The sequence below is a fragment of the Pan paniscus genome, chromosome 10, assembly GCF_029289425.2.
Source record: "Pan paniscus chromosome 10, NHGRI_mPanPan1-v2.0_pri, whole genome shotgun sequence".
NCBI lineage: Eukaryota > Metazoa > Chordata > Mammalia > Primates > Hominidae > Pan > Pan paniscus.
In genome coordinates this window covers 41,935,463-41,945,856 of record NC_073259.2, presented here as the reverse complement: position 1 = coordinate 41,945,856, position 10,394 = coordinate 41,935,463, and the positions used below count along the sequence as shown (strand labels likewise).

The 10,394-nt window shown below is 53.3% G+C and overlaps 1 pseudogene; it reads right to left on the bottom strand.

The window, feature by feature from the left end:
* Nucleotides 1-520: 520 nt before the first annotated feature.
* On the bottom strand, nucleotides 521-9,044 carry LOC100975879 (keratin, type II cuticular Hb1-like; annotated as a pseudogene).
* Nucleotides 9,045-10,394: the final 1,350 nt, after the last annotated feature.

Genomic DNA, 10,394 nt, shown 5'->3' with positions numbered 1-10,394 from the left:
TGCCTAGGACCTTAGTGGAGGGATGGGTTTGTATCTGGATCCATGGGAGTGGGGAAGGACATCTGTGTTAAGTCAGTGCTTGATGGGGGCCTCTATGTCAGAGTCCCTGACACACAGGTCTGTGTGTCTGTGAGTGTGGCAGGTGTTCTGTGGCAGGGCCTATGCATGGGGAAATGTGTCCCTGATGGGCAGCAGCACATATGATGGGTACTGTGGAGCCACAGGGAGGTCTCTGTGTCTGGGACCCCAGGGGGTGATGGTGGTGGTGTGGATGGGGGAGCTATGTGGGATGTGTTGGCTTCTGGGAGGAAGTCTGTATATTTGACCCTATGGTCAGGGAACTTTCAAATGCTGAGGTGGGGGCTGGGGTGGAGAGTGGAAAAAGTGGACCAGCAGCCACAGTGATGAGGTTCCCACCCAAGGTGTCAGGAGATCCAGGCCCTCTCCCTCCCGACTAAGAAGATGAAGTGGGCAAGAGGAAGGAGAGACTCTCAGGGCACAATGCATATGATCAGGAGCTTTACTGGAAATGCTGAGACAAGCACAGGGGAGAGGGAGGGAGCCAGGCAGCCAGGCAGGAGAGGTGGCCTGTCCTGCACGTGTATTAGAAGACATTGGATTAGAAGGCACAGCAAGTCCACACCAAGGGGCTCCAGGCCCATCTGTCCCTCAGAAGCCACAGGCATCCAGGCCTCCGGACCGGGGTCTTTACCTAGGGCTGCGAGGACAGTCCTTTAGATTCGGGGGTTGGGAGAGCTGCGGGCTAGGAGCCCTGTGCTCTCGGAAGCAGTGAAGGGACTAGCGGGCGGGGATGCGAGACAGGAAGGCGCGGCGTGGGGGCCGGTGGGGAGGTTGGGCCCCGAAGCCCTCCTTCCCCACGTCTGGGGACCGTGGGAGCTCCGGGCTGCCTCTGGAGGCTGGGGCTGCTGCTGGTGAGGCGGCGTCGGTACAAAGTGGGGCGCTCAGGCGAAGCGCAGGGAGCGGCCGCTGCCGCAGCTCTGGCCGCAGGGCGCACACAGGCCGGTGCTCACGCCACGTTCCCGCTGCAGGGGGCACTGCAGACGCTGCCCGTCACCGGCCGGGAGCCCGACACGCACAGGTCCCCGCATAAGACCCCGCCGCGGGAGCTGCTGACACCTGCCAGAGGGGGAGGACAGGGCTCAGTCTCCTGGCGGCCAGAGGCCCCTTCTGCTCAGAGCTTCTCCCCTCTGTTTCTATCGCTCCCCTCAAACCCTCACATGGGCACTCCTTCCTGCAGTCTTAGCCTCAGGCGTCCTTGATACACTATTAGCCCAGGTCCTTTCTATAGGCAGACATAGCCATGCTTCGCCTCACAACAGAGACATGTTCTGAGAAATACAGCATTAAATGATTTTGTCATTGTGCGAACATCATGGAGTGCACATACGCAAACCTACATGTTGTAGCCTACTACACACCTGGGCTCTGTGGCAAGGGTGGCCAATCTTTTTTATTTTTTATTTTTATTTTTGAGACGGAGTCTCTCTCTATCGCCCAGACTGGAGTGCAGTGGCGCGATCTCAGCTCACTGCAACCTCTGCCTCCTGGGTTTAAGTGATTCTCCTGCCTCAGCCTCCCTAGTAGCTGGGATTACAGGTGCCCATCACCTCGCCCTGGCTAATTTTTTTATTTTTAGTAGAGACGGGGTTTCACCATGTTGGCCAGGCTGGTCTCAAACTCCTGACCTCAAGTGATCCACCTGCCTTGGCCTCCCAAAGTGCTGGGATTACAGGTGTAAGCCACCACACCCAGGCCCCAAGGGTGTCCAATCTTTTGGCTTCCCTGGGCCACATTGGAAGAAGAAGAATTGTCTTGGGCCACACATAAAATACACTAATACTAACGGTAGCTGATGAGCTTTAAAAAATCACACACACGAAAATCTCGTAAGTTTTAAGAATGTTTACAAATTTGTGCTGGGCCACATTCAAAGCCGTCCTGGGCTGTATGCAGCCTTCTGGTCACAGGTTTGACAAGTTTACCCTATAGCATAGCCTATTGCTTCTAAGCTACAAATCTGTACAGCATGTGACTGTACTGAAGACTAAAGGCAAGTGTAACACCATGGTAGGTATTTGTGTTTCTGAACATAGCTAAACCTAGGAAAGTAGAGTAAAAATATGGTATAATCTAATGGGACTACTGTCCTATATTCCATCCATCCTTGACCTAAAAGTCCTTATGTGGTACATGACTGTAGCTAATTAAGTTACTATAAGCACTCACTGCCCCACTCTGTCTTTCCTTTTAGAGTCTGCAAACTATGGCCACATGCAGGCTTCCTGTTTGTCAATCAAGTTTTCTTGGAACCCAGTCATACCGCTTCCTTCAAGTATTGCCTTTGGCTGTGGCTGCTTTACATGACAACGGAGTGGAGCAGTTGAGGCAGAGACTACATGGCTCACGAGCCTAAAGTTTTTACTATCTGAAGCTCTAAGAAAAAATTTGCCTGCCCAGAACCCCAAGCTCTTATTTCAGGACCCACAAAATGGATTACTTACAGACATTTACAGCACCAACGCCCTCACACAACCTTATAGGGAAAGCAAAGAGACAGAAATTAGTTGTGGGGAGCAAAGCTGGTGAAATCTGTTTAACCTGCAAATTCTCTCCTCCAATTAGCGTTGATGCACATTCCAAGTAAATAATATGCAGACATGCTCCTGGGTGTTGAAGCACTGCAGCACTGCCTGGGGGAAACTGAGGGGACACCCTCCCCACAGCTGTGGTCCTCACCTCTGCTCCTCGCCCTCCAGCAGGCGCCTGTAGGTGGCGATCTCAATGTCCAGGCCCAGCTTGGAGTTCATCACCTTCTGGTACTCCCTGATCAGGCAGGCCATGTCCTGCTTGGCCTTCTGCAGGGTGCCCTCCAGCTCGGCCAGCTTGCAGCAGGCATCACTGAGGGCCGCCTCACCCTGCTGCTCAGACTGGGCCACCGCGGCCTCCAGCTTGGAGTTCTGGGAGGCAAGGGAGGGTTATTAAGGATCTCTGTTCTGGCTTCAGGGTCAGAGGCCAGGTAACCACTGACCACTGACTAGCAGAAGAAAAAGAGGCCTTGTCTATTTGTTAGGCCAGGGGTTGCAAATTAGTGCTCCCAGGCATGTTTGCACAGTGTCTTCAATTTTGGAAATTTAACACAATAATTGAAATTCTTGGCTTCTTTCAAAAGATCAGAGGATCTGGCCACACTGGACCTGCATTTCTGCATGGCCTGCCTCAGTTGGATCTGCCTAGCCCTGCCCTTTGTGCTTTCCAGTTTACCATAGTCCCTATCATACCCAAGTGCCTTGGGAACAGCTTGCTTGCTTCGCTCATTTACTAACCCCGTTGATGTCTGAATGTGCGATCACTGATCTAGAACAACAGGCCAGAGAGGTTAAATGCCTTTCCCAAGTCTCATGGCAAACTAGTGGCAGAGCTTGTTTGAGAGCCCAGGTTTCCTGCCCCTTAGACTGGTGCTATTTCCTCTGCCCCACTCTGCCCTTGGAAGCACCTCATTCCCTCCATATTGCCCCAATGCCTCCATTCAGCGAGAATGGAGAACGTTTTCCATGGAGGAGGCTGTCTGTCCTCATGCTGGGTGTTTGCCCTTGTCCCCACACATTGGCAAGGGGTCTAACCCAAATCCCTCTGCTGAGGGCTAACCCCACTCTCTTCCTACACTGAGGGGTGGGCCGGGCTCCCATACCTGGCACTTGGCGTTCTCCACCTCGGCTGTCAGCCTCTGGATCATGCGGTTCACCTCGTTGATCTCCTCCTTGGTGCGGCACAGGGTCTCCCCGTGCCTGATCACCGTGGCCTTCATCTCCTCACACTGGCGAAGTAGAGTTGCTTATGAGGCTCAGGGTGGGACCTCCCATCCATTCAGGACACCACGGATGATTGTGCAGGTTGTGCAGTGCTCAGCCTATGCAACCACACATGGCAGTCCTGCCCTGCTACCCCAACCTCAGAGAGGCAGCCCTTATCTTCCCATCCGTAGGGACCAGAATCCCCAGAAAAGGAAGCCTATTTAATAGATACCTTGCATCCCTCCAACTGCCATGTCTAGCAGGCAGGTGTCCTGTGCCACTCACCTTGCTGCGGTACCAGGACTCGGCCTCGGCCCGGCTGCGGGTGGCAATGTCGTCGTACTGAGCTTTGATCTTAGTGACGACACAGTGCATGTTCAGGTCCCGGCTGTTGTCCATCTTGACGACCACTGAGGTGTCTGAGATGTGCGACTGGAGAACGCGGATCTCCTGCAGTAGATGGGGAGTGGCAAGAGCTTCTTAGACCAGAGCCCTACTCTTGGTAGCCCACCCTCATCATCATCCCTTGTCCCCTTTCCCTGCTTCTTCGATGTCTGAAGCCCCACCCTCCCAGTTACAGTCTTCCACCTCAACCCTGGGACCCCCTCAGGACTCCTCAAGCCCAGAGTCCTGAGCCTAGAGGACTTGGAGGTAGAGAGTCCATGTCTGAGGCCCAGTGCCTGATTTTAATCAGGACCTTCCAGCTTGAACCTTTGGGTCTAGGACCAGAGTTTACCACCTTGTGGCAATTGTCACTTTAGTAACCAGGAACACCAGCTTGCCTGGGGCATGGCAGTGGGAGGTCAAGCCACACTTCTTCACCTGCTCACAGTGAACCTGCCTGGGGTTTCTCCCCTTGTCCCACCATGGGGTCAGAAGCTGAATGGTGACAAGTATTTTCCAATGTCTAACTCATATCCTCCTTGCTGCCCCGCTGCTTTGTGACCCCGCACCTCCTCATATAGCCGCCTCAGGAAGTCGATCTCCTGGGTCAGGGCCTCCACGTTGGCCTCTAGGTCTGATTTGCGCAGGTAGGCACAGTCCACATCCTAAAGGGGAGAAGGTGGCACAGGAATTGCACTGGGAGACAATTCAGAACCCTTGTTTTTTTCCTACCAGGGAGGGGCACCCCATCAGGCTGAGCAGCTTCCCTGGAAACCCTCTGTACGTGCTCATCCCAGTGCCTGGTATCATGCCATGGTGAAGCCCCTTATACAGTTAGTAGTGGCGTCAAGAGCAGGTTTGGGTAAGGGAGGGGGACACTGAGGTTTGCAGGTACTTCCTCTGGCACCCACTGGGATGATTCCTCTAGAATCCATGTCATGCACTATCACCAAAACTTAAGATCTGGTGTACAGTGGGTAAATTCTAATGATGCCCCACCCCTCTCCGCTCTGGAATCTCATGGAAGATAATCTAGATCTGTGGTCAGAAGAGGGCTCAGGGCTCAACTCTGTCCCTTCCAAGTCAGTGTGACTCTGAGCAGCCCCCTTAACCTCTGCACCTCATTTTCTCACAATAACCCCTGCTTTCCTCATATGGAGGTGGCTGGAAGGGCCTAATGAGAGTCCAGGCACTTGTACAGAGTCAAGTCTCAGAGGCAAGGAATGACGGTCACTGCCCCTGCCTGTGGTTCTGAGCTGTTTCTGGCCTGAGGATGCAGCCATTGTCTACAATTCACCTGCTCTTTCACTCGCAAATATTTACAGGGTGCCTACTCTATGCCAGGCGCAGGGCCGAAGGAGGTGAAAATCTGGTGGTTATATGGCAGCAACCTCAGATGGGGGAGAATATTGCCCTGCCTGAAGCAGGCAGTGTATTCTGCTGCCAGAGGCACCCAGGGAGCACTGGAGCACTGGGGAAAGGAACAGAAAGAAGCTGGGCCGTGTGATTCTAAGGGAGTCCCTCCACCTCTCCGAACTACAGAGAGCCTGATGTTAGTCAAGGTCTCCCAGCTCAAACCTTTGGGTCTAGGACCCTTCTGTCTCTGGCCTCCATTCTGAGTTAGGGGACAAGGATTCTGGGGTCACTCACCTTCTTCAAGGCCACAAATTCATTCTCAGCAGTGGCCCTTAGTGCCACCTCTTCTTCATACCTGGGGACAAAACACACAAGGCTCAGATCTGGGGAGGAAAAAAAATGGGAATGAAGGCACAGGCAAACACATTCCGGGAACTGGATCTTTTGGAGGTGGTCACAAGAATCAAAAAAGTGTTGGACTGAAGGGAACTTGTCCATCCCTTTCTTCTGGGCATTCAAACCAACCCATGTTACTCAAAGCTCTTTCTATTTCAGGGACTTTCATTCCTGATATGGGTCAGGGTGGGGGCCCTGCACATTTTCAAAGACCTCCTCTCTGTTTCTGGGCTGTAACTCCTTTGGGGCAGGAACCCTGCCCAGTTCTGGTACCTCTCCTTTCTCCTCCTTCTTACTTCCTTACTCCTTTCCCACTCAGAGCCCAACATAGCACCTACAACATTGAGTAGATGCTCAATAAAATGTTTGATGAATTAATGAAATAAACATAATGATGAAGTAGCTGGAGCAGTTCAGAATCTCCAATGTTTAAACTCCCAGTCTAGAAAAGAAATTCCCCCTACCCCACAGGATTATTGTACTATTTTCTTCCTGTTGGGAAGTTCCTCTTATGGTCTAACCCAAATCTATCATACTTTGACTTAATCCCATTTAATTTCTCCAAACCCTCCTCCCACTGCACTTACTTCTTCTTGTAACCCTCCAGAACCTCCTGCACGTGGTTGAGCTCTGAAGCCAGCCTCCCACTGTCGGCTTCCACGCACTCGGCCTCCCGTCGCAGAGTTGTAGCCCTCAAACAGGGGCTCCAGGTTGCTCTCACAGCACTCACGGTTCTGGAAGAACTGCAGCTTTGTCTCCAGCAGCTTGTTCTGCTGCTCCAGGAAGCGCACCTGGTGTGGAAGTGGGAGAAAAGTTGGTTGGAGGAGCCAATATCCCCAGCCCTCCTTGGGGGAACAGACAGAGTCAAGACAGAACTGGCAGTAAGATGTGCAGAGGCAAGGGGTAGACCACATGGCCCCTGCTGGTCTCTCCTGGCCTGAGGATGCAGCTGGAGAATCCTTGTTTCATAATTGCTTATTCAGGGCTAAGTGAGGGTCTGTCCAGGTGGGCCTGGATGGGATGAGTGAGAAACTGAGAGGCCTGTGGGCTGTGCTGGGTTACTGTCAGGCTAGCGGGGGACAGATGGGGGTAGGGGGTAGTGACAATTAGGGAACACTTCCTGGAGGAAAGGAATGTAGAGCAGTGTTGGGAGGGATAGAGTAGGGAGAATGCCTCTCACTATAAGCTCCCTCAGGGCAGGGCCTATGGCTTATTTATTGATGTCCTCATAGCCAGCCCTTGGCTTGGTGAACATTTGATTGAAGAGATGGTCAAGGTGGGAAGGGCCTCCTAGCTGGGGAGGTCAAAGAAGCTATGCTCTTACCAAGCAGGATGCCTGGGGCCTGAAGAGGCATTGGGGAGTGTGGGGCGTGGTCCTAGGTGGCCTAAATTCTTATGTTGGACACTGTGTCATATGTCTCTGGGGGCCAGACATATGTAATGTGAATGGGGGGAGGTTTTGGAAAACAGAGAGGGTGAGGACCCTAGGGAAATGAGGCTTGCACGCTTTTCCTGGATTTCACTGAAACTGGAGGAACACATGGCAACAATACATTGTGCTGGCCAGAAAGGATGTCAGCAAACAAACTAGTGCCCTTGGCTTCCAGTTTTCCACTTCTCGTACATTTGAGCTGGAGCTGAGATGTCTCCTTGCCTTTAAGCCCTGGGGTCCTTTTCATCCAACTCCATGAGTGCAGCTGGGAATTCCCGGGTTGGAACTTGCAGACATGGGGAGTGGGGACTGCTGATATTACATGGCATAATTTCAGGTGGTCTTGGCTATGGGGTCTCATGGCTGCCTTGGGCCCCATCTTCCCTTTCAGAGTCATGGCCAGCTCACACGCTGCACCACACACAGCCCTGGTGAGGAAGCCACTGGGATGGAGAAGGGAAGCCTCTGCCCAGTGCCACACAGTGTGTCAGTAGAGGAACTGAGCATGGAGGCCAGGTGGCCTGCTCCTGGGCCAGTGTCCATTCCACGAGCCACTCCTGGGTCACCTCTCCAGCGTGCAGTGCCTGTTGAGGTGAACCAGCCCCTTCTAGAGGGAGTGGGGCAGCTGGGATCCCAAGCTGTGGACCTTCTAGCCCAGGGGCTGGAGAGTTGGAGAGGGCCTGGGCTTGGAACCCTGTTCTGGCACCCACTCTCTGTGGGCCCTTGGGCCAGCCCCTCACCCTCTCTCTGCCTCCTTTCTCTTCTGTGTACACCCAAGGCTGACCTCAGGATTTTGCCATCCCATATACTATTTTACTCCTAATTTATCTGTAAGTGGATTCAATTAACATTTACACGTATGGGGTTAAAAGAGTAACTTCATATTGCCACCAGAGATGCAAAACCATCATTACTAGGCATACATAAAGGGAAATTACAGAACATTAAATTCTAGTAGAAACAGTTGTCCTAGACAGTTCTGAAGCCGGGGCTTGCTCTCTTTATTAGAAGCAGGAGGGAAGCAAGTATTAGAGAGATGCTAAAAACATTAGCATCCAGTGATATTTTTTTCCCACCTAATCTTAAAGATTGAAACAGACATTAAAGAAGATGTATTTTCTTACCACGTGTTTCAATGTTATTTAATATGATGGGCCGGCACCGCCTAACATTATATAAAATATCAGCCATCCTCATTCCCCATTTCTAGAGAGACCACTGGGAATTTCCATCTCCTTCCAGGACTTCCAGGTTCAGGAAAGGTGTGATCCAGGACACCCACCTTGTCGATGAAGGCCGCGAACCTGCTGTTGAGGGACTTGATCTGCTCCTTCTCCTCCTGCTTCACGCACTGCGCGTTGGGGTCGATCTCCAGGTTGAGGGGCGTGAGGAGGCTCTCGTTGACCGACACGGTGGTGATGCATGGGGTCTGGGCCCGCACACGCCCCCGGAGCGGTAGCCAAAGCTGCGTCCGCAGGAGCCGGCGCGGAAGCCCCCGCACACGCTGTGGCTGCCGAAGCCTCCGGTGAGGCCGCGGTAGCAGAAGACGCCGCGGTAGGGGGCGGCGGTGATGCAGCAGCGGCCGGGCCGGGGCCGCAGGCCGAGATGCAGCTGACGGCGCGGACCCCGCAGGGGGCGCTGAGGCGGGAGTAGAGGCAGGACATGGTGCGGTGGCGGCAGGGGCGGGCGGCTGGACCCCAAGCCGGCGCTGCGCCTTATATGAGGGCCCGCGGGCCCGGGGAGGGAGCTCGCGGCCAAGGCGTTTACGAGCTTGGAGGGCTCGGCCCTCGCGCCTCGCAGAGCCGGGAATGAAAGCGAGCCAGGCCGCCTGCATAAAACGGCGTTCGCCTCCCGCCCGAGCTTTATGGGGCCGGGAAGCGCCTGGTCAGCTCCGCTGCCCGTGCGCTGCGGTCAGTGCGAGTGGAGCCCCTCCACCTGTCCGCCCCTCCGCCGGGACTCCGAGCGTTGCCTTGTTGGATCCGGCCTCCACTTCGGTCCCAGTCCCATAGCCCCGGTCCCCCGCCGCGGGGTTATCTGGCATCCCTGCACGTTGTGTGGGGCGAGTGTGTGCGTGTGTCGAGAGTGTGGGGCCTCTGAAGTCAGTCCCGCAGGTTCATGTCATGACCTTGGGCAGCTGAATAACCTTTCTGAGCCTCAGTTTTCTCACAGGCAAAATAGCGATAATAATAGTAAGCACTGAGAGCTGTTGCCAGGATCTAATGAGATAATGACCAGAAAGCATTTAGGGCCCTACCTATCACTTAATAAGAACTGTGTAAATGTTTATTTATTCATTATTTGTTCTATTTATTCTATTGTTAATTTATCATTCATCCTGTGTCCCTTTGGGCAAAAACTTCTCTTCTATCTCAGGACTCAGCTCATACCTCCTCTTCTCGTAAGCGTCCCTCCTTCCTGTACCCCTCTCCACTCTGCTTGGGCGAGGGGAAGGGAGTTTTATTCATGGAGTGCCCGCAATGTGCCTAGTACTGTGCTGAGGCCTTTTTATACTATATTATTTCCTCTAGCTCCCAGGGCGTCCTTCTGAGGTTGGTATTATTGTGCCCATTTACCTGATTGGGAAGGTGAGCTCAGGGTGGTCCAGTGACTTGTTTAAGGTCATGCATAGAAGGATGCATAGAGGGGCAGAGTTGGAATCTGAAAGGCCACCCCTCCTCCAAGCCCTCCTCCACACTGGTCTCACCCAGGGTCTGAATCTTTGGGGGCTGAGTGAGGGTTGAGTTCTTGTTGGCGGCAGGAGCACAGACTGCTGCTGGGCTTTGGGCCCTTGGAGAAATCGGCCTGATCCAAGGCCTTCCCCTCAACTGAGGCTTGGTCATGGCCACCAACTCTAGAAGGCCATAATCCATTATAAAGGAGGTTAATTATGTGTCCAATTATTGGCAGAGGAAACCAGGAGTGTGCACTCAGCAGCCAGCATTAAAGAGAAGCATGCAAATCACCCTCGGCTTCCTTTGCTTTTAAATATGTTATTACTGTGAAAGCAGTAATTA